This window comes from Ailuropoda melanoleuca, chromosome 4 (assembly GCF_002007445.2).
Source record: "Ailuropoda melanoleuca isolate Jingjing chromosome 4, ASM200744v2, whole genome shotgun sequence".
In the NCBI taxonomy this organism is placed as follows: domain Eukaryota; kingdom Metazoa; phylum Chordata; class Mammalia; order Carnivora; family Ursidae; genus Ailuropoda; species Ailuropoda melanoleuca.
This window is the reverse complement of record NC_048221.1, coordinates 30,420,664-30,445,613: the sequence shown is the minus strand read 5'-3', so window position 1 is coordinate 30,445,613 and position 24,950 is coordinate 30,420,664.

Genomic DNA, 24,950 nt, shown 5'->3' with positions numbered 1-24,950 from the left:
GATATCATTGTGTCACTCTCTCTATTCTACTTATAAACATAGACTGAGCCTGGATTTTTTGCATCTCTCCTTTCCCTTTCTTTGGTAAGGTCTGTCACTTCACTTACAGTGCAACCTTCTGAAAGAGACAGACTTCTCAGGCATAACTTAATTTGGATTTTTCAGAGGGAACAAGGTCAGGACGGTGAGCTATGCCGACTGCTTTCCCAGCCACCTCCCACCTGCCCACAGGTCCCCACGCCTGCACCACCCCCACCCCCACCGCCAGCCTGGGGAGGGAGTGCTTTGTCTCTGACTCACTTCGCAGCCTCATCTCGAGAAATTGAAGGCTGAATCCTAAAAGAAATCTCTGCTGATAATACAATAGCTGTACAGAGAGCTTCAAAATCACATCTGTGGCCGGAAGGACAGAGCACGCTAATGCCGCTTACATAATACCTATCCATCTGTAGGATTTACAGGGTAATAGAAAACTTTTCTCACAAAATCAAACTTTTCCTGTCTTTCAAGGTGAAGTTTTTAATAAAGATGCTTTGGGCTGACCTTTGGGACTGCATGTGCACCTAGAGGGAAGGATTGCCTGAGAGATGCCTACAGTTTCCAGGAGGCTCTGCGGCCATATGGCTCCAGCTGGGGGCCTGCAGTAGATTATTATTCATTAGTCCTGTGACCTTGGGTCAGTCACTCACTCTCTCTGGGCCTCCACTTCTTCCTCTGTACAAACATCCTTTTCTCTCTCTCTCTCTTTTTTTTCTAAACCAAATGCTTATTTGGCTCTTACTTTGTGCCAAGCGTAGTCTGGTGCTATGGATACTGCAGTAAGACCGCTGTGTTCTCAGGTGTTCTCAGCCCCTGGGGGTTTACGGTCTAGCACTGAGCTGTCCACTGTGAGAGCCACAAGCCACATGTGGCTACTGAACACCTGCCATGTGGCCGGCCCAAACTGAGTTGGGCTGTAGGTATAAACTACCTACTGGATTTTGAAGACTCAGTTAAAAAAAAAAAAAAAAAGAAAGAAAGTAAAGCATACCTTTAATAACTTTTTATATCGATAATATGTTGAAACGATAATATGTTGGATACTGGGTTAAATAGACTCTACAAGTAAAATTCATTTCATCCGCATCTTTTCATTTTTATTTTATTTTATTTTTTTTAAAGATTTTATTTATTTATTCGACAGAGACAGAGACAGTGAGAGAGGGAACACAAGCAGGGGGAGTGGGAGAGGAAGAAGCAGGATCATAGCGGAGGAGCCTGGTGTGGGGCTCGATCCCATAACGCCGGAATCACGCCCTGAGCCGAAGGCAGATGCTTAACCGCTGTGCCACCCAGGCGCCCCACGCATCTTTTCATTTTTAAAAATGTGGCTGCAAGACCATTTATTTATTTATTTATTTATTTATTTTTAATGATTTTTTTTTATTATATTATGTTAATCACCATACAGTACATCCCCGGATTCCGATGTAAAGTTCGATGTTGCAAGACCATTTAAAATGACATCTGTGACTTGCATTTTGGTTTTCTTGGTCTGTGCTGATCTAAAGGGGAGACAGGCAAGAGATGCCACGTACACACATGGTCATGCAAGGGTATCGGTGCCATGAGGGCAGCCAGTGGGGTCAGGTGACCTTGTCACAGGGGTTCCCTGAAGGATGCGGAGGGGTGAGTCAGGTGAAGAGTAAGGAGAGGAAGGACCTTCCTCGTCAAGAGAATAACAGATACTGTATGGTGACTAACATAATATAATAAAAAGATATTATTATAAAAAAAAGAATAACAGATATGAATCAGCAAGCTTGAGGAAGAGAAGGAGGGCTGGCGTGGCTGGAGCTGAGAGGAAGGGGTGTTGGAGAGAGGTGGGGGAGGTCCACTGGCCCCTGTGATCCTGAGGAGTCATTAGGGGGGATGAACAGAGGGAGGACATGATCCGTGCATTAGAAAATCCAACTGTTCTGGCTGAAGAATTGGCAGAGTCCTGAGGGAACCGGAGAGATCCAGTTATCTCCCTGGTGGTATTTTCAGGTGGGATCTTGCTAACTTCCGGCCGAGATGAAACAGTCATCACCGCTGGCCTCAGGAACTCACTGGAATCGGGGAGACAGAGCCACATCAAGCTCCCTCCATAACACAGGTGAGGCAGAATTCTAACAAGGGGCCCCGGAGAATCTGAGGAGTGGCATTGAATTGGGCCTGGAAGCAGGAGAAGGCTTTCATGAGTAGAGAAGGCAGGGCAGGCTGTTCTAGGTAATAAATGAGACAGTGTGTGTTACCCTGTTCCAGACTCTCGACAGGTGCCCCAGAGGAATTGTCTCAGTCTTTAAGCAACACTGTAAGGTAGGCACCATTATCTTCATTTTACAGCTGACACTGATTTGGGGGGTGAAATAACATGCCTGGTCTACACATAAATATTCCTTGATTCTTGTTAGAAAACAGTGGACCAAGAATTGGAGTGTAAGTAGGTCTGATTCCAGAGGCCCTGCCTTTCATACAAGTATTGAAAAATACAAGTTTAATAACATGCGTTTTTCTTGTTCTTTGAATTTTAAGAGGCCTTTGAAAACTGACATTTATCCAATGTTTGCCATTTGCCAGCCTGTGTGTATCCAGTGGTTATGGGCACAGAGGCTCTGACCAGACTTTCTGGGTTTCTTTTATTTTTTATTTTTAAAGATTTATTTATTAGAGAAAGAGTGTGTGTGTGCACATCTGGGGGGAGGGGCAGAGGATGAGGGAGAGAGATAATCTCCAGCAGATGCCCCTCTGAGCGAGGAGCCCGACATGGGGCTTGATTCCATCACCCTGAGATCATGACCTGAGCTGAAAGCAAGAGTCAGAGATTTAACTGACTGGGCCACCCAGGGGCCCCGAGACTTTCTGGGCTTAAATTCAGGGTCTAACACTCACCTCTCTGTCTCAGTCTTCCCATCTGTAAAATAGGGATGATAATGATCATTTCTTCTTCAGGGTGGTGGTGAGGATTCAGAGACTTAATTCTTGTAATGATTGTTATTAAATAAAAACTGTTTTATTTACCTCTCACCATGATGCTATTTTGTCAATTTCCCAGATGACTTAAGTGTGTTGCCTAAGGGTACATGGAATTTAAGTGGCAGAGCCAGGATTCAAACCATGCATTTTTTTTTTTTTAAGATTTCATTTTATTTATTTGAGACAGAGAGAGCAAGAACATGAGTGGGAGGAGAGGGGCAGAGGGAGAGGAAGAGTGAGAAGCAGACTCCCCACTGAGCAGAGAGCCTGACATGGGGCTCAATCCCAGGACCCAAGGATCATGACCTGAGCCCAAGGCAGATGATTAATTGACTGAGCCACCCAGGAGCCCCTCAAGCTATGCTCTTTCTGACTTTTCTGTGTTGCTTCTTCAGTTTGCGTTACAGCAACGAGGATTCAAGTTCTGGGTCTTTACTCAGTGAGCTGATTTCCACTGCATTCCATCAAAATGTTTAGAAATAAGTCAAAACTGCCCGTTCACGACTTTCCTCCTCTTACCCATGTTCATCACTTACCTTCCCTGAAAATGGTAGGTGATGCTTTTGTAAGCCTAATGTCCTAGCCAAAGCCATCCAAACTATAATCCGCCGTCCCCTCCCAACATATCCTTTCTTCTCTTATTCCTGGCATTGCCACCTAAGTTAACTGCCTGGAAAATATTCTTGTGAAGTGGAGTGGGGACAATTTGAGGCATGGAGAGACCTGGATTTGGAGCAATTGCTCAGCTCAAGTCAATGCTGAGCTACAGCAGAGACCAGAAAAGAAGATCATTAAGACCAATAAAAAAGGAAGACCTGATTCCAGAACCAGTGATAACCTTGATCTTTCCAGGAAATGTGATGGCTTGGTATGGAGTGGCAAGAATAGACTTCCATTCATTTGCACAATTTCATTGTCTGCTCCAGGGGTCTACAAACCCTTCCCGTAGAAGACCAGATGGTTAAGTATTTTTAGTTCAGTATTTCCCATAAAAGGCCGAAGGGTTAAGTATTTTAGGCTTTGTAGGCCATTCTGGTCTTTATCACAATTCCTCAACCAACAAGTGGTTGTGGCAATATTCCCAAAAGACTTTTTATGGACACTGGAATTTGAATTTCATCTAATTTTCACATGTCATGAAGTAATTGTCTTCGATTTTTTCAACGACTTAAAATGTAAAAACCATACTTAGCTCATGGACTGCATTTGGCAAACTGGCCATAGTTTGCCAGTCCCTAGTTACACTGTGCCAGGTGCAGTGTGAACAAACAGGCACTGCCTTTACCCTCACAGAGCTGACAAGAAGTTGTCCAGTTTTCTCCAAGTGTGTTCCTTAGAACACACTTTAATGTTTCACCAAAAAGGGTATCTGTGCTCAAGAATGTTTGGGACATACTGAGTCGAAGCAAAGTTCCTTTACTCCAGGACTTCTCAGAGCCTTTATTATGCTAATACATACTGTGAATTTTGAGGGGAAACTTGCAAGGTCAGACTTATTTGACTACAGAACCCTTTTACATATAGAACAATTTCCACAATCGATGTTCCATGGAACATACTGGGAGGAAAGCCTCTTTTCTTCTCTGTTTAAATGGGAAGATGAAGTTATTTGTCAAGACCCCCACCTCCACCCCCCGACCCCTCACCTCTCTGCTGAACTGAGAGATGATCCTGAAATTGATGGCTCCTTCTTCCTAGGGTCATTGTATCTCTTCCAATGGCCAGGCAATGTTTTAGACTTAAATCGGCTCTTGTGCTAAAAAGGTGGAAGTAATAAAAAGAAAGACTCATTTGGTTACTTTCTAAAGCACATTGTGTTACTTTTCATTTGGTTACATAAACCCCTAGCGGGATTGCTTGGTAGTGTTCATGGCTCTCGGTCCTTCCAGTCCCCATGACTCCTCTTGAGCTCACCCCACCATCAGCCGCTGGATTTATTTCCAATTTCACTCTTTGCAGTTGTATAATTGCTGCTTTAATAATTAAGCTTCAAAGCTCATCTGACCTTAAGCTCCTTGGGGCTGGGGCCCACATGCTAAAAGAGACTGGAAACGAGCCTGGGAAAAGCTTCTACACGTTAAGCCAAGGTGTGAGTTGTTTAAAAGCAAACATGAATACTAGGATTTAGTGAGACCAGTTTCGATTAGAATCAGAGAGCCTTTAGAAAACTCATATAATATGAATGATTCTGGAGGCCTCAGGTGCTGAGGGACTTGGGAGTAGAGTCATATTTTAGGTGGGAGTTAGTGTTTAAAGTGTTTGCACATAAGGCAAAAATTGTGTAGAGTCAAACTTACCCTGGAAAATCCTTTAAATCATCAAAAAAGTGCAAAAAACCATGACTTTGTGTATATTCTGCAGCCTCTCAGAAAGTCTGAAAAGCTAGAAAGTCATTTTCCCCTCTAGTGTTGTGTGAGTTCCCAGTTTCCTAGCTTAGTATCAGAAGAAGGAGTTGGCTTGCATTTAGGGGCCTTGCTGTACCAAAACCGTCTTGCCCTTGTCAGTGTTGAATTTCCCTGAAAGACACGCCCCTCTGATGTGGCCTCTTTGCCCCTGCAACGTCTTATAATAAATGGGTTTAGATAAATCACACTGAAAAGTGTGGTTTTATTTTTCATCTGTTCTCCTTGAAAGGTCCCCGATTTCCTTTCAGTTTAAGTTCATTTATCACTATCATAATGTCCTTGGCATATGTTGTGACACAACCCTGCATTCATAGAGCCTGGCTGGATGCTCTACGCACCACCTAAGAAAGTTCCTGAAAAGGGCATGGGTAAAACGTAAGGCTCAAGAATGTTGGTAAGGTCCATTTCAGCTGGAAGGGCAAAAAGAAGGAAATAAACAAGGTGAAATGAAGCAAAAAAATAGTATCTTACTATCCTCATTGACCCTAACTTCCCCTCTTTTCCCCTCACATATACACAGAGTAGGGGGAAGGAGAAAGATGTCTTGTTCTTAGAAGCAAATCCACTTCTTGTGGGATTTAACCCCTGGCCCCTGACTTCAGAGTCTCTACTCTGATCTGTACTCCATAGCACAACACACCTTGCCTCATGGAGTCACCAGAGGGGCTGGAAACGTCTCTGGGCCTATGGCCAAATGCTCCATCACTGGCTTATTGTCACCAGGTGACGTCTGGAGTGATTGAGGCATTGTCTCATGGACAAGGCAGTATTTGAACAGAATTTTTAGAATAAGTAGAAGTTAGGTGTGCTTAAATTGGACTGCAGGTGGGATTTGAAAAGCCATTTCTGGAAGAAGGAGCATTTGAAAGCAAAGGCATGGAGAAGAAGCCTTCCAGGAAGGGGGCTGCTCTAAATCAGCTTTATTTCCCTGGGATTAAAGAGCACAGAAGAACTTTAATCATATTTATTGGGATGAATGGCATTTCTAGGGGAGGGTGGACATTTTTCCTTAGCTAGAGCACAAGGAATAGAAAGATGATTCAAGGGAAAGAAGGGTCAGATCATGGCGGGCCTTGAATGTTGTCTGCGAGGGACAGAATAATGGCCCTCAGAGATATTCACATCCTAATCCTTGGAACCTGTGGATGTGTCAGGTGACATGGCAAAGGGAAATTAACAGATGGTATCAGACGTACTAATCAACTGACCTTAAGATGGAGATATTATCCTGAATTATCTAGGTGGGCCCAATGTAATCACACATTCTTATGAATGGAAAAGAGAGGCAAAAGAGAGATGGCAGTGTGAGGAAGACTCAGCCTGATGTTGGCTCAAGAGATGGAGAAAGGAGTTGTGAGCCAAGGAATGGAGTGGCCTGTTAAAGATTGAAAAGGCAACAAAATGCATTCTCCCCCAGAGCCAAGTGCAGCTCTACTAACACCTTGATCTTAGCCCAGTGAGGTCCATGTCAGATGCCTGACCTCTAGAACTGTAAGATAATAAATTTGTGGTAGTGTAAACTATTCAGTTTGTGCTAAGTTTACAACAGCAGTAGGAAATTAATGTCTTTTCTCAAGGAGAGGTTGTCCGTCGTGTAGGGTAGAGCCTGGGATAAGCCCAAATTCGTACTACTCATAGAAACTTGGGTAAATTGCTTTACCAAGTAGAGCAACTTAATTCATTGGAACTTTCTGTGATGATAAAAATATTCCCAATCTGTGCTGTCCAACATTGTAGCCACAGGCCACACATGTCTATTGCGCATTTAAATCAAGGCTATTGTGACCGCAGAACTAAATTTTTAATTTAATTTCAATTGATTTAGATCTAAATTCAAACAGCCTCACGTGTCTAGTGGCTGCCGTACTGCACAGTAGAGTCTCAGAGCCTTGATTTCATCATATAAAGGTGAAGTAAAAATAGAACCTGTCTCATAGGACTGCTATTTATTATGAATACATGTTAGAGAATGTAAAATGATGTTTGAGCTATTTTCAGGAGGAATGAAAGTATTTGCCTCCAGCATTCGCTTGAGGACATCACATCTCTTGACAGTTTGGAGTTCGGTCCGACATCATGGGAAAACAGAGTCATTTGTCATGATCCACCTCTTTAGCGGGCTGAATAAATTCGCTACTCTATTGACGTTTTTCATACACTGCCCTTTCTCACCTTTTAAATACACTTGAGCTTCTCTTCTAACCATAGGCAGCATTTCCACATTTTTCTAAGCTGGCATCAAGATCTGAGTGAGTTAGTGTTTATGTTTGGCTGCCTGTAGCAGGAGGTGGGCGTCCATGGCTCCACGACTTTACAGTCTTCCAGGCTCTTTGTCTCGTCTGCCCCTTCATCTCCCACAAATCCTTCTCCTACTCCTGAGTTCCCACTGCGCCTCTGGCCTCATGGCCCTGTTCCAGGAAGGCAGGAAGAAGATAAGCATTTCATTTTGAGACTTCGCCTTTTTATTTTGAGAGAAAAGCCCTACTTAGGAGTTTTTGTTTCATTGGCCAGAGAATGTGTTACATGGATACCACTGGGTGTTAAGGCTTCTGGGAAAGTATGCATGGGACATTCTAGCCTCTAGAGCAGAGAAAGAGAAGTCAGTTGTGTTGGGTATGCAGTGAGCCAACCAACAGTATCGGGCAAGGTGTTTAAACAATTAGTTTGAGAATAGCTACCAAATATTTGCTAGGTATCTGAATATGGTGAGTCTAGTTTGCCCATCCCAAAAAGGGAAGGGCAATGTCTGAGATACATGTGAAAAAATTTTTGCAAACTATACAGCAAAGGAAAATTAAAGGATAATCATGATGCTGATCAATTGTTCAAAATTATCCCTTTTTCTGTACTTTGGTTCATTATCCTCATACGCTGTGATCGTAGTCCCTTTTACAATGGCCTCATTAACTCCCTTCACAGCTAGTTTGACTTGTCAGGGGCTGATATCTTATGCTGAGTTCCTTAAAAACAGAGCTTAAGTGGGGATTCTTGTGCAAATGTTCATTAAGGGGGTATCTCAGCATATCCTCTAAGGGACGGAGGGGATGATAAGGAAGGAAAATGGGTGAGTGGAGATGGGTTCATCAGGGGACGTTGAGCCTGACCCCAGGAGCAGCTCTGGGGTGTGAGCTGTACCTCAGAGGTGCTCCTGCCTAGAGGCCAGGGGGCGGGGCTTTTCTGTTCTCGTTTCAGTCAGTCGCTGAACACAGGCTGTCCTCGGAAGTGGGGGTCGTAACTCCCAGGCTTCTTTAGACTAAGCAGGTCATTGGCCCAGGGCAGGTCTCTGGAGACAGGCACAAGTGTGAGCTTCACCAGCCGAGCCCCGCAGAAGCCGGGGGATGGGGCAGGCCAGCTACAGGAAGATCTGGGTAGGGGTCAAGAACATCTATTGCTAATGATCTGGAAGTGAAAACATAGTTTATTCTTAGGGGTTAAGGGAGACAATCTCATCCTCATTTGTCAGAGAGCTTTCTTCACCCTCTTCCCTGTGATTAAAAAAAAAAAACAACCCTCAAGATTCCATTAATAGAAATTTTGGAACAAAGTTGGGGAACATGGTCTAATTGCATCAGTAAATATATAATGTGCCCCATGGCAATCATCCTCTGTTCCCACTTTGGCTTTTCCCCTGAGCTGAAGGATCATGTGAGACTCAGGGAAACATTTCTTTTCTTACCAGTACATTTTTAGAGAATTGTCCGCACTTAGTATTTAAAAGAGCTGGAAGAAATGAGAGTGAAGAGCAGGGAAGCTTTTCCTGTAAATACAGTGGATCTGTGAGGAGGGGCACGCTGCGTTCATTTCATGGAGATTATAATTGGAACTTAATACAAAGATCCTCACGATAATATTAGTAGCAGTTAACTCATCTGGAACTTAGCTAGTCCAGGCCTTGTGCAAAGAACTTTTCACACCTGTTCTCACTTGATTTTCACATCTCCACAGAGTAGAGAAATTAAAGGTCAGAGAGGTGAAGTTGCTTGCCCAAGGTCACACAGCTGGTAAGAGGTAGGGCTGAAACTTTTTTTTTTTTTAAAGATTTTATTTATTTATTCGACAGAGATAGAGACAGCCAGCGAGAGAGGGAACACAAGCAGGGGGAGTGGGAGAGGAAGAAGCAGGCTCATAGCGGAGGAGCCTGATGTGGGGCTCGATCCCAGGACGCCGGGATCACGCCCTGAGCCGAAGGCAGACGCTTAACCGCTGTGCCACCCAGGCACCCCTGAAACTTTAATCCAAGATCTGAATAATTTGTGTAGCAGAAGGATCCAAGAGCCTAAAAATGAGACACATGTGAGCTCTGGGAGCCCAAGGGCTCATTTCTTCACTAAGAAAACAGCCAGGAAGGAACAACAGAGATTAGAGGTTTTTGTGTATTTGGTGGGGGAGGAACGTTCAGAATAAGTTTGTAAACAACACTTTAAATGCCATTACACTATTCTTCATTCTGCAATTATTTATCAAGCTCTAGTTTCAGGCCACGCCCTACATCAGGCACGGGGGATGTGATCGTATGATGGTTCTTGCCCTCATGGGGCTTAGAGTCTAGTTTGGGGAGATGGGCATTAAGTGATTTTATATTCTTCTCTCTCTCTACACACATGAATATAATAATTATATATAATATCACGTCTATTTTATATATGATAATCTATATAATACATATATAATTTATATATGCATATACATACATACAAATATGTTTGTAATGATGATACAAAGAGGCCAGAGTATCAGAGCAAAGATTCCTTACCTAGTGTGGGGTTGGGGGTTCCAGGGCCAGCTGCCTGAAGGAGCTAAGGTTAAAACTGTGGCATGGAGAGTGAGTGAGGAAGGAAGAATGTCAGCGAGAAGGGGCAGAGAAGGCCACCAAAACCTGAAATGGCTATCTGCCCCGTAGCACGGGGATGCGATAATTCAAGACGGGCTTAGACCACCTGAGTCCATCCAGAGGAGAGTAACTAGGATACTCAGTACGCATATTGACTTTGTGGTCGATAGTAACATAAAGATGCCAAGGACGTAAATGTATAGAGAACATTTCCACGTGCCTGACTCCATGCCAAGTACCTACATATGGGGTGGAAGTCCTACAACTCTATGAGGTCGATTTTTGTTATCATCTCATTTTATAGATGAGGGAACGGAGGCACAGAGATGCTTACTAATATATCCCAGGGCACAGAGCCAACAAATGGCAGAGTCAGGATGTGGAGCCAGACCCTCAAGATTTCAAAACCCATACTCGGAAACCTGGTTCTGAAACCACTTGGAAATCACGGGACCTGAAAAAAAATCACTGAAGGCTGTGGGTCATAAAGCCTGAATTTTCCAACCAATCCACCACTTCCATGCTTCCCATCTTAGTAAATGGCACTGCAATCCTCTCATTTGCCCAAACAACCTAGGTGTCACCCACGACGTCTGCAATCACTTCTCGACTCAAAATCAACTACTGCCATGACTTGTCAGTTTTACCTCCTAAATTCACTCTAGGGGCTCTCCTCTGCTCCTCTCCTCTCCGTCTTGAATGCAGTCAGCTGGTCCAAACCACCACCGTCTTTCTCCAGGATTCCTGTCACAATTTCCTAGCAGATTTTCCTGCCCTCATGTTAAATCCTCCAGTCCACCCTCCATCCACCCTACTGCCCAAATGGTCTTATTCAAACAGAAATCTTCCATTTTCCCTCGTGCCTAGCAGGTGCCAGACACTCCTTTAAGCATCTTATACATGGTAACTCATTTGATTCTTACAACCTCGCTATCATACAGTGGCCCCATGCTGTTCCCCACAGGGTTGATCTATGCCAGAATTTGGTCAGAAGCTCTGGAGGCAAAGATTTTTCTCTCGAGAGAAAGAGATTTTTAACTTTTTTGAAGGCCTGCCTGTATTTAAGTTCCATGCTGTGCATCAAGTCTAGCCTGATTTTGTCTCACCGTGTCCTGTTCCCTAGATGTTCCTGAAAGGAGTTCTTCCCTCTTGATAACAAAGGGCCAGCTCCCAGGGCCATGTGTCTGTGCAGATTCAGGTCTTCTACCTTTATTTCTCATCATCTGCCTGGTTTTTTAGGTTTTAAAATGGGCTGAGAAGAGAAATGCACACTTTAGAAATAGCCTGGAACTGGTCCCCTGGCCGAATAAAAAATAAATTGAGAGAGGAGTTTTTTCCAAGTAAAATTTCTCTCTCTCTCTCTTTCCATACACACACATGGGTGTATATATGTGTCTCCAGTTATCTATATGTGTGTACACACACAGATGTATACATGTGAATGTACACACATGCATGTATATGTACACATATACATGCATGTGTGTATTTATACACACATGCACACACACACACACACACATTCTGATCTTCCACCTCTTCTTAGTTACTCCTATATTAGTGGTTCCTTCAACTTATTAAGTATGTATTTGTGTTTTTTTTTGTTGGATGTTGCTTGTAATCGTCTCGGTATTTCCCATCATGCATGCTCTTCCAAAATATTAATCTTTACACTTCCCAAGATCAACAGCCTCCGTGTTTGGGGATTTGAAATGAAACATGAGTCTATTGCTCACTCTTTAAAAAAGACCCACCTTCAAGACAGGTGGAATTTAATTTCATTTGACTGGGCTTGTGGGTCAGAGAATTGTTGGAAATATTTTGGAAATTAGTTTTTGCTGATTTTCTGGGGAGAGACTATGTATTCTCTAGGGCCGTGTGCCCCAGGCAGGAAGCGATGCTTTTTGGAATGAAGACAAGCGGAGCCGTTCATCCTGGGCAAATCACAAGCAATCATGCAGCTTCCAGGATTCAATTAGATTTGTCACAACTTTGGTCTAGCAGGAGAAGAATTTGTTATCTCCCGAAAGCCTTCAAATTGCATTGTTGGGTGCTGAGTTTTCCTGAACTTCAGGCTTAGAGGCTGGTTGGCAACATCACGTCACATAGCGGAGATCTCCCTAACATCCTGGCAAAGCCCTGGCGTGTTTATATCAGATCCTTTTGTGATGAAACAGAAGAGCTCGACCCAGCCTGCCCGGGGTTCAATCCCCAGCTCTACCGTTGGTGATGTGACCTGGTGTGAGGAAGTTAGTCCCTCAGATCCTCGCTGCCTAATGAGGAGGACAAAAGGACCGACCTCCTAGAGACGCTGCTGTGAGGATAGTCAATGAGATAGTGTATATAAAGCGCTTGGAATCGAAGCTGGTCTATAGGAAATGATAAAAGCTTTATGATGACCTGTGTTAACCATCAGTCCGTAAATACCTGTCTTAATTCCACTGGGTTTTCCAGACCTCCCCTGGTAGCCGGCATTGAGTCAGCACTCAATACATATTAACTGAGTGAATGAATAAGTAATTTGGGCAGAGGGAAGGTCATGAAGGAACTAAACACCAAATAAGGAAAACCATAGCAATGGTGGAATACTCTCTGTGAGGCTCCGTAGAAGCATTTCCTCGCTAACTCATTCATTCCTCAGAATAACCACGGGACCAGGGGACTAACCACATCATCCCCATTTTCACAAATGAGGAAACCAAGACCTACTCCACCAAGACTACTCAGGTTTGTCTGATTGCAGGGCTGGGCTCCATTTCCAGGTAATTGGTGAGGGACGATTGAGTCTAGGGAGTAAATAGGCCACATTTATCCTCCAGGTCTCCTTGACCTTCCCTATTTATCTCTTTATTTATCTATTATTTATTTATCTATTTATTTATTTATTTGAGAGAGAGAGAGAGCGCAAGAGAGGACATGGCGGGAGAGGGAGAAGCAGTCTCTACCTGCTGAGCAGGGAGCCCCATGCGGGGACTCGATCCCAGGACTCTGAGATCATGACCTGAGCCAAAGGCAGATGCATAACCCACTGAGTCGCCCAGGCAACTGACCTTCCTTTGCTTTTTGTCATCGTCTTCTTTTTTGGGCAAATTCCAGGGTAAGATGCCCACTTTCGTATCCTTCCCTTGCGCTGTCCCACCTGTATCTAGCTGCAGAGAAATGACAGTAAAAATAGAGGCGATGGTTACGGAGTGGCAGCACCTGCTTCATATCTAAGGACAAAGCGTGTACTTGAGATTCTGCCGGGGGCACACATACAGTGCCATGCCTGTGGCCACATGTGGAGGGAGGGTGCACACCCTCCGACTGAACCGGCTGCTTTACATACTGTATATCTCGTTCAGTGTTGTAACAACAGCAACCACAGTGAAAAGCCAAGGACAAGAATCACGATATTTATCAATGTATTCCAGAAATACTCGTTGAACACCTCCTCCGTGCCAGCACTGTTTTGCTCAGTGCAGCTGTGGAGAGCTGGAAGTGGGACCCAAAGCCAACGACTGACCAGTGCATGGTTATGAAAGCCCAGCTCCCTTGCTTTCAGTGGGACAAACTCTGAGGTGCAATTTGCCCCCCAGTGCTCCCTAAGGGATCCCCGGAGATGGCACCTTTGCATGAGATTGCACCCCGTTTAGCCTTTCCCCCTTCCCTCCCTTGCTTTCCCTCATTCCTCAGCAGCTTCTCCTGGGGGCACTTCCTTAATAAATCACTTGCAAATGAATTCTCATCTCAGGGTTTTCTTGTGGGGAACTTGACCTAAGACATTGTCCATGGCCTCTGGTATCACCTCATAGTTGGGTTTACGCTGTCACCAGTGACAAAAAATTCTTGAGGCGAGGAAATTCCAAGGGCCAGACTGTCTGCTTGAAGCTGGGGAGGAGAAAATTCATAGTGGACCTTCACATCTCAATAAATAATCCAGTCCATCCCACACTGCTGAAGTCAGCTGTCTTCCAAGCAATGTGTCAGGGAGAGGCTGCTTATTTTGATCCTGAGTCAGGAGGAGAGTGTGACATCCCAGCTTTCTTGGCTTTGCCAAAGAGCCATAAAGTCATCAGACATGGAGGTGTGACTTTTCAACGGCTGGAACAGGAGGCCACAGCCCTTTCAGGGAGGAAGATGAGCCCTGAGCCTTTCTGAAGAGGCCTAGTTCCCTTTGGGGAGGAGAAACTTCACAGGATAATGACGATAGGATTCTGGCCCTTGCAATGGTTTCTGTGCATATCCCTATACTGTTGAAAGGGCTTTTCTTCCTCCCAAAATAGCTTCTCACTCTTGAGCTGGTGAAGTAAATCACAAGCAGGAAGACAGGGAAAAAAAGCCAAACTTCACTTCTCAACACAGCAACTTAACTAGAGCTCAGATCCTCTTGGAACTGAAAATACCACCGGTAACTCCGGGGCAGTCATCCCCGCCGTTAGTTCTTGATCTCTCCTGTTCTAGGGCTTGCTGTTCCATAAATAGTCATGATTTCCAGGAGTGAGTCCCTGGCTGCAGGAGGCAGAATACTAGTCCCCCAGAGACATGGACGCCCCGTCCCCTGGAACCTGTGAATATGGAAGCCTACATGGCAAAAGTCTGCCATTGTGATTGAGATGGGGATGTTGAGTTGGGGAGATTTTCCTGGATTAATTGAGAACGCTTGATGTAATCACAGGGGTCCTTACAATTGTGAGAGGAGGTAAAAAGGTCAGAATCCCAGAACAAACTAGGGTGATAAAAAGGCAATTGGAGCAAGGCCATTGCTGGGAGGCAGCCATAAGCTAGGGGACGCAGGCAGCCTCTAGAAGGGAAAAGGCAAAGGACAGACGTCCCCTTAGAGCTACAGAGCTGCCAAGGTGCAGCTCGGCCAACACCTTGATTTTAGCCCCCAGAGGCCCTTTATGGACTCCTGACCTCAAGAACTGTAAGTTACAATAACAAACTTGGCTGTTTTAAGCCACTGCGACTGTGGTAATTTGTTACAGCAGCTCTAGGCAGCTAATACCTTGGCCTTCTGTCCTGAGTGAGCACACCTGTTAAAGCTCATGGCTTCCATTTCTACCTGTACACTAAGCTCTCAGCCACGTCCAGCCCTGATCTCTCTCACGACTGAGGCGTCGCTTTCCGTGGGCTCTCCATCTCCATGTTCCCCAGGCACCTCAAACAGCACAGGTATTCTCCAGCCCATGACTGGCTGGCAGATGGCTGTTCTGATAAAGCACATTTCTAGCAACGTGTGTTTAATGAGATGATTTCAATGGCTTTGGAGGATTTGGGGGTGTTCTTTTGAGAAATGACAACTTATTTGTGTTTCTAAATTTCATGTGTGTTGCAAGTTGCGAATGTCATGGAACTTAATGAACAGTGGTGGTGGGCTTCTCTGCGGTTGTTTCTTTTTTTTCTTTTTTCTCTCTTTTTCCCCTCCCCCTTCCCCTCCCCCTTCCCTCCTTTTTTTTTTTTTTTTTTTTTTTTTTTTTTTTTTTTTCCCCCTCCCCTCCCCTCCCCTCTCCTCTCCTCCCCTCCTCTTCTCTCCTCTCCCCTCCCTTCTGGCCTGCTTCTGTATAATAGGCTGCTCCCATAGAAACCTACTGTAACCTAGGTAACCTACCTTTTGTGTCTCCTGCATTACTTTCACCCTCCTCAGTTCAGGCCCTTGTGATCGCTCACCTGAATTCCTGCAGCGCCTTCTGTCAGAACTCCCAGTCCCCAGCCCTGCCCTCCACAAATCCATCTCCCCTTGCTGCCGAAGCAATGCAGACCTGATTTTGTTATTCTTTCCTAAAACTCCCCAAAGTCTCCCTGTTGTCCTCTGGACAAAGTCTAACACCCCTAACAAGTCCTGGATGGTCAGAGTCAGACCTCTATCTAACGCACCATTTAGCTCAGGGACTAATTCCCACTCCACACACCTCCTCCCCACCCTACCCGGTACTAGACACCTTTCGCTGGTCGTGCTCACTTTCACTGAGCAGGACTACCTTCTTCCTGCCTCCCTGCCTGTGCTCACATCATCTCCCCCGCTTGGTGTGCAGGTTTTGGCTTTCTTTTCTTTCTTTCTTTCTTTCTTTCTTTCTTTCTTTCTTTCTTTCTTTCTTTTCTTTTTTTTTTTTAAGATTTTATTTATTTATTTGACAGAGAGAGAGACAGCCAGCGAGGAGAGGGAACAGAAGCAGGGGGAGTGGGAGAGGAAGAAGCAGGCTCCCAGCGGAGGAGCCTGATGTGGGGCTTGATCCCAGGACTCTGGAATCACAGCCTTAGCCGAAGGTAGACGCTTAATGACTAAGCCACCCAGGCGCCCCAGTTTTTGGCTTTCTTTGCCTACCTAACTGCTACTTATCCTTCAAGACAGTTAGTCTGGGTTCTCAACGAAACAAATGCCAACTCAGGATTAAACATTCAAGGATTTCTTTTCAGAGAATATGCCTGTGTGTAAAGACATTGGGAGGGACCCAGAAAAAGGCTGGGAGAACCATCGACTGCCGTGCAGAGACAGAAAAGGTTGAATGGAAGCATCCAGATTGCCCTGCAGTCTAAGAAAGGTTCAGCAACACCATCAGGGAGTCCTTGAGTCAAAGTCGGCTCCCAGCACTGGGGCTGTCCTAGTAAGCTTGCCACACTCAGTGTGCGGAAGGGAGGCAGACTTGCTAGGATGGAGCCCAGAGCCCCAGCAGCTGGGTCCTCCATCAGCTACACCCCCAGCAGTAGGAGGTCTGCAAGGGGCATCCTTATGGCCACCCAAAGCTCAGGGTTGAGTCACCTCCTTCACACTTGCTCTTTCTCTCCCAGCCATTTCTATTATGGCTCTCAGCCTTATGGGCTTGCCTTTGTGATAACACTGTTTTCACTGTATGGTCATTGTTGGCTTGCTTCTTTGTCTTCTATACTAGATAGCAAGATCCTTTAAAGCAAGGCCCTCCTCTCAGTTACCTTTCAGTCCCTAGGTGTACTGCAGGGTGTGGCACGTGGTAGAGGCTCAGGAAAAGAGTGACGCCCAGAAAGAGGGAGATGGTGTGACGGCATCGTTCCCACTTCACAGGGAAGGAGACTGAGGCTTGCGGGGATGGGTGACTAGTCCAGGGTTAGTCTGGGGTGCACTCGGGATTTGAACACAGATTGCCTGATTCTGCTTCAGGCACAAAACCTTCAAGGGTGACCTGGAGGCGCGGACTGACAGACAGTTTTCTTCACCAGATCATTCTGCGCAGGCGTCCAGGGAGAAAACCCGTGACTGGAAATAGTCGACAAGATCTATTGGTTCTAAAACGAAGTAGACTTAAGGTTCATCTAGTTGTTCTGGACTCAAAATGAAATTAAAAAAATAAAACAAAATGCAAGCTGCTTTTCTTTGCTTCGGTGTATCAGAATCCTGTTCTCTCCTCAGTGTTGTAGCAGACACCGCTCATGCCCTGCCAGTGAGGTCTCAGCACCAGGCTCTGCACCCAGAAAGATCCTCACTGTGAGTGTCTGCAAGTTTCTGCCTGAGGGCTGTTCCTGGCGGTGGGAGCTCGTTTCCCCGGAGCTGGCCAACAGCACCAGTGCGCTGCTGCTCTCAGGAGCAGTTCTCAGCGTCCGGCAGGGAGCTGGTGGGGGAGCACGGTGGCTTCCTCACCCTCAGCTGGGGTAACTGAGGCACACTTCACGTTCTCCTATAGCTCCCCAGCTCGATTGAGCCCCAGTTACCCAGAGTGGTAGCTGCTTGAGGACACACCCTTTACTGGCTGCCTTCCATTCTGGCTCACTTCCCCACGCGCCTCCAAATGTGGGACTACTTTCCAAATAAATAAACTACTTGCACTCAAATCTTGTCCATTTCTGGGGCACACAAACCAAGATGAAACCCTGGTTCTACTCTCACCATGTTTCATCCACGTGTCTGTTTTTTCTGAATCCCCCTTTGAAACTGAACGCTGGGTGTCCTTATTCCCATTTATAGGCAAAGAAATTGACACTCAGGTAAGTCATGTCCCCCTGCTTCTGAGGGGTGGGGCTGGAATGCGAGTGTTGTCTCTTTGACTTTAGACTCAGTTTCTCCACCACTGGGTCAGCGTCTGGGCTGTGACACTCAACAGACCTGGCTTGAATCATGGCGTGACTTTGGACGCATGACCTCAGCTTCCTGGCCTTTAAAACGTAGCTCATGATGTCAATTGCCTAGGGTTTTACTTTTTTTCTATGGCTATTTATTCATCATCTATTATTTTATCATTTGTGTGTGCTGTACTATGCAGTTTTACACGTATGTCATGAATTACCTTTCAAAATATGATTTTTAAATGGTTGTATAATAATCCATTTTATGAACATATTCTTACTTAGTTAACCATGGCTCTATCGTTTGGTCCTTTTGCCTTTCTTTGCTCATCCGTAAAATGGGCAGACTAATGGCAATGCTATAGGATAGTTGTGAGAATAAAACAAAACAGGATCTCTGTAGCTTCCAGCAGAATTTCAGGCACATGAAGAAATATTAATTCCCTTGTGAGTGAGACAGAATGCTTCCCGTGAAGCCTCCACCCCTCCTCACTCTTCCCTTTTCAGGCTCCCAGTCTTCCCCACAGGGGTCGAAATAATTCCATTGCCTGGAGAAGTAGTCCGGGGGTCACAGATCAGGTTTCTAAGCTTCTCCCACTGCTAAGAGTTATTCAGACAGAGAACATGGTGATGAGTCAACAAAATCCCATAGGGTCTCTTCCTGTTGACATGACAACCTGACTACCAGCTGTCAGGCAAGGTTTCCGGGCTGCTCCTTTAGGGGACTTCTCCTTGGGTACCTGATTAACAATCCTCAGCTGGGGGAGGGGGATGGCGGATGTCTAAAAGCACTTATGCTAGGGGCTGCTTCCACCACCCCCCTCGACCAAACCAAACCAGCCCCTCTTTGAAGGTTGAATTAGGGTGCACTCATTTTTCTCCTCCCCCAGCCCCAGCAGCTGCTTAACCCAGAGTTGCAAATAATATCTGTTTGAAGACCTTTTGTCTTCAAGTTTCCGCCTGGCTGGCTCTCAAAAGCTTTCCCAGCCCAGGCTTCAGCCCATCCCTTGCGGGCACATTCTGTTAAGCAGAACTACAGGAAGGCACAATAGGCAAGAAACAGCAGTTGTCAAAAGCACAAGCGATTGGGAGACAGAAATCACTTCCTTTTGAAGCAAGTTACTGCTCTGGGGTCAGAAACAAATAGTTTGGATCTCAGTTACCCTGAACATATGATACGATGGGGCCTAAGCTGTCTGATGCAATTAGGTTCACCCTCCCTTTTATTTCTTCAACTCAGACAAAGGGTCTGATTTCTTTCCTGAAGGGCCAGGCAGTTGTCTCAGGGTGGGTATGTAGGGTGGTGAAGGTTGTACACTGCACAAAGCCACCTGACGGAGGGGCCCAATAGGGGCTGAGATCCAGTCTGTGCCTCACTCACCACTCTGGCACGTGGTCCCAGAGCGGGAAACTTTCCTAATTAAATAAAAGCTCTTAATGGGCTCACAGGGTTCTGATGGGGCTGTATTACTTTACCAAACTCTATCCTGGGGTATGAAAAACAGGGTGGGGTGGGGATGTGAGGAAGGAACGTTTTCTTACGTGGACCATACATTTCCAAAGGCCCTCAAATTTATACTTTTCTCATAAAATCCAATTAAGCCAAAATGTAACACGGAGTTGGACAAATAGGATTTCACAAGTAAAATAGTCCACAATTTTTATAATGTGATTTTGGGATGTTTTCATTTACTAGTCTAACAGCAATCTACGTGTGAAAGGTGCTTGGACCACTCCGTTATGTGGTTAGGTGTCGGTTCAGTCACCTTGCATTGGAGGGAATGTTTCCCTGCTTATTCTTGCTGCTCTTCCTTTGACCCTTAGATCCAACACTACTGTTAAAGATAAGACAACAGGCTCCAAATGGAGTTGCTTATGCTAAGCCCCATGTCACCAAAATGAAGCTTAACTGAATTATAGTGTTGGGTCTCCCAGAAATGGAATCACCCTATCAGCCCTAGTTAGGTAGTCTGCCTGACAGACACCTACCATTCTCTATAAGGAAAGCCCCCTTGCAACAACCAATCTGCTCTGTTGCCCAGTAAAACTTCCTGTTCCTGCTCCCTTCTGTCTGTAAAATCCCCTAGCTTGCATAGCTCTTCTGAGCTCCTTCCATCTGCCCAATTTATGAATCGCTTGACTATATCCAATGAGATCTTTAAAATCGACTCAGCTGGATTTTTTTTTAACAATATCTACTTCACTGTGTTGTAGGGGAGTCTGTTGAGATGATAAGGTGGGTTTTTTTTCCTCCTAAGCAATTTCCCTTGATCCCCTACCCTGAAGTGGGGGTGGAGGCGGGTGGGAAGAGATGTGAATCCCAAGCCAAGAGCAGGAGTTGTGGGCAAAGGCGTTTGCTTTCCTAAAGAGCACATCAGCCTCACAAAGCTGAAGACATTGTCTTCGTCACTCCTGAACCTTCATTCCCTGACTCCTAAAAGGTTGGGCAATTGACTATCCCGGTTTGCTGGGATTTGTAAATTGCAGCACTGAAAATCCCACATCCTCAGAAAGTCCTCAGCTCCAGGCAATCTGGGACTGTTGGTCTTTCACCCTACAAGGCTTTGTTAAACAAATGAATGAATGAATGCCTTTTGTTTTCCAAAAGAGAGGATGCTAGATTTCTTTGAGGCCCACAAGAGGGTAGAGCAGGGGTTGGCCCGCTTTGGCTACGGGACAAATCTGGCCTGCCATCTGCTTTTTTTTTTTTTTAATAACTTGAACACCATGAATGGTTTTTAAAAAAATAAAATGAAGAATAAAAGCTTGTGACATATGAAACTTTTATGAAAATGACATTTTGTTCATTTATGTATTGTCTGTGACTTCTTTAGTGCTCCGACAACAATGCTGAGTGACTGTGACAGAGATCGTAGGGCCTACAAAGCCTAAAATATTTGCTCTCTGGCCCTTGACAGAAAATGTTTGCAAAAGCCTGCGATGGAAGGGGTCTGCTGGATTCAGAAGGAGATCACAGGGTTGGACGGGGAGAGATGGGGGGACGCTCCCACTGCCTAGTGACAGTGCCTGCAGGCCCGCAACACATCAAAGGGAGGTTGGGCTGAAGACACCAGGCTTCTCTGCTTTGCCGAGCTCTGTGCACCCACAGAGGCCCTGGAGAGTGGGGAAGACCGCGGCCAACCCACACAGCGAGGGGGTTGGCGACAGCCATGGGGATGGGAAGCTAGGGACCCTTTCTTTATCTTCCGGGGACCACAAAATTCTCCTGGATTCTCAAGTGATTCCCAGAGAGGTGAATACTCAACAGTAACTAAGACGGAATTTCTACCTCGCTTGGAGGGGATTATGTTTGCAAACTGATTTCAACTGAGTTTAATGAAAACAAAGAGATAGCAATTTCTGGCACACCTGGGTGTGGGGGCCAAGAAGCACGATCACTCGTTCTGTGAGGGATCCTGCTGCAGGAGTTGCAGGGTCGGGGTGCTGCAGTCTGAGGACCTTCGTAACCTAATGCGTGCACCTAAGCCAAGGAGGGCGGGAGCGTGAGAAGCAGGAGCCTGCTGAGAGAGGAGCATTTTCAACATCCACTGGCTTGACGCCCCTCCATCCCCCAGACAGTGCTCAATCAATGCTTAATGCTTCATGCCAGGGATTAGGCAAATGTTTTCTTTCTCAAGGGAGAAAGCCCTTCGGAGCCTGCTATGATCTGATATGGATCATTTCTAACTCAACATAAATTTTGGTAACTCGCTATCCTTCCTAGATATTTTGTAGCTAAGCCTTATCTCTAATAATGGAGTAAGACTAGTCTTTGCTTAAAGGGATTCGAGCAACAGCAAATTCATTGGGTTAGCAGGTGACTCAGACACCCTTCCAAGGCTCTTGAAATCAAAACCTCAGTAATTTTAAGAGCTACAGCGCACCCATTAGGTACCAGGTTCGAAGACAAGCACTTTATTTTTTTATTTTTATTATTTTTATTTATTTATTTATTTAAAATATTTTATTTATTTGAGATAGAGCGAGAGTGAGCGATTGAGAGCACGAGCCAGGGGGAGGGACAGAGGCAGAGGGAGAAGCAGACTCTTCACTGAGCAGGGAGCCCGACTCTGGGTTTGATTCCAGGACTCTGGGATCCTGACTTGAGTGGAAAGCAGATGCTTAACCGACTTAGCCACCCAGGTGCCCCTAAAATTTTTACTTAAATTCCAGTTAGTAAACATATAGTGTAATATTAGTTTCAGGTGCACAATATGAGATTCGACACCTCCATACAGCACCTGGTGTTCATCAGGACAGGCGCCCTCCTTAATCCCCATCATCTACTTCACCCATCCCCCCACCCACCTCCCCTCCGGTAACCATCAGCTTCTTCTCTATAGTTAGGAGTCTGTTTCTTGGTTTGCCTCTTTCTCTCTCTCTTTTATTCCCTTTTGCTCCTTTGTTTTGTTTCTTAGATTCCACATATGAATGAAATCATACGGTGTCTATCTGTTGACTGACTTATTATTAGCATAATACTTTCTAGCTCCGTCCCGGTCCTTGCAAATGGCAATATTTCATTCTTTTTTTATGGCTGAGTAACAATCCATTGTGTGTATGTATATCTATATATCTATATCTATCTATCTATCTCACATCTTTTTTATCCTTTCATTAATCAATGGACACTTGGGCTGTTACCATAATTTGGCTATTGTAGATAATGTGTGTATCCCTTTGAATTAGTATTTTTGTATTCTTTGGGTAAATACCAGTAGCGCAATTGCTGAATCAAAGGGTAGTTCTATTTTTAACTTTTTGAGGAACCTCTGTTTTCCAGAGTTGCTGTACCACTTCCCATTTCCACCAAGTACAAGAGGGTTCCGCTTTCTCCACATCCTTGCCAGCACCTGCTGTTTCTTGCGTTGTTGATTTTAGCCATCCTGACAGGTGTAAAGTGATATTCTTTTGTAGTTTTGATTTGCATTTCCCTGACGATGAGTGATGTTGAGCATCTTTTCATGTGTCTGTTGGCCATTTGTGTATCTTCTTTCGAAAATGTTCATGTCTTCTGCCCATTTTTAATGGAATTATTCATTGTTTTGGGTGTTGAGCTGTCTAAGTTCTTCACATATTTTGGATAACCCTTTATTGGATATGTCACTTGCAAATATCTTCTCCCAATCAGTAGGTTGTCTTTTGGTTTTGTTGGTTGTTTCCTTTGCTGTGCAGAAGCTTTTTGTTTTGATGTAGTCCTAATAATTTATTTTTGCTTTTGTTTCCCTTGCCTCAGAAGACATAAAGAAAGTGGTCCAATTTCATTCTCTTGCATGTAGCTGTCCAGTTTTCCCAACACCATTTGTTGAAGAGAACATCTTTTTCCCATTGGATATTCTTTCCCACTTTGTCAAAGATTAATTGACCAGATAATTATGGGTTCATTTCTGGGTTTTCTATTCTGTTCTATTGATCTATGTGTGTTTTTGTGCCAGTATCAAACTATTTTGATTACTACAGCTTTGTAATATAATGTGAAGTCTGGAATTGTGATGCCTCCAGCTTTGTTTTTCTTTTTCAAGATTGCTTTGGCTATTTGGGATCTTTTGTGGTTCCATACAAATTTTAGGATTGTTTGTTTTAGCTCTGTGAAAAATACTCTTGGTACTTTGATACAGATTGCACTGAATGTGTAGATTGTTTTGGGTGGTATAGACATTTTAACAATAGTTGTTCTTCCAATCCATGAGCACGGAATGCCTTTCCATTCCTTTGTGTCATCTTTTATTTCTTTCATTAGTGTTTTATAATTTTTGGAGTACAGGTCCTTCACCTATTTGGTTAGGTTTATTTCTAAGTATCTTATTGTTTTTGGTGCAATTGTAAATGGGACTGATTCCTTAGTTTCTTTCTGCTACTTCGTTATTAGTATATAGAAATACAACAGATGTCTGTACATTGATTTTGTGTCCCGTGACCTTACTGAATTTGTTTGTCAGTTCTAGCAGTTTTTTGGTGTAGTCTTTCGGGTTTTCTATGTAGAGTATCACGATGTCTACAAATAGAGGAAGTTTTACTTCTTCCTTATTGATTCGGATGCCTTTAATTTCTTTCTGTTGTCTGATTGCTGTGGCTAGGACTTCAGTACTATGTTGAATAACAGTGGTCAGAGTGCACACCCTGTCTTGCTCCTGACCATAGAGGAAAAGCTCTCAGCTTTTGTACATTAAGGAGGATGTTAGCTGTGGGATTTTCATATGTGGCCTTATTATGTTGGGGTATGCTCCCTTTACACCTACTTTGTCGAGGGTTTTTATCATGAATGGATGTTGTGCTTGTCAAATGCTTTTTCTGCATCTATTGGTATGATCATATGGTTTTTTTCCTTTCTTTTATTAATGTAGTGTATCACATTGATTGATTTGTGAATATTGAACCACCTTTGCAACCCAGGAATAAATCCTACTTGATTATGGTGAATGATTTTTATAATGTATTGTTGGATTTGGTTTGCTAGTATTTTGTTGAGGATTTTGGCTTCTATGTTCATCAGGGATATTGGCCTGTAGTTCTCGTTTTCTGTGGTGTCTTTTTCTGGTTTTGGTATCAGGGTAATGCTGGCCTCACAGAATGAATTTGGAAGTTTTCCTTCCCTTTCAATTTTTTGGAATAGTTTGAGAAGAATAGATATTAACTCCTCTTTAAATATTTGGTAGAATTCCCCCGTGAAGCCCTCTGGTCTTGGACTTTTATTTATTGGGAGT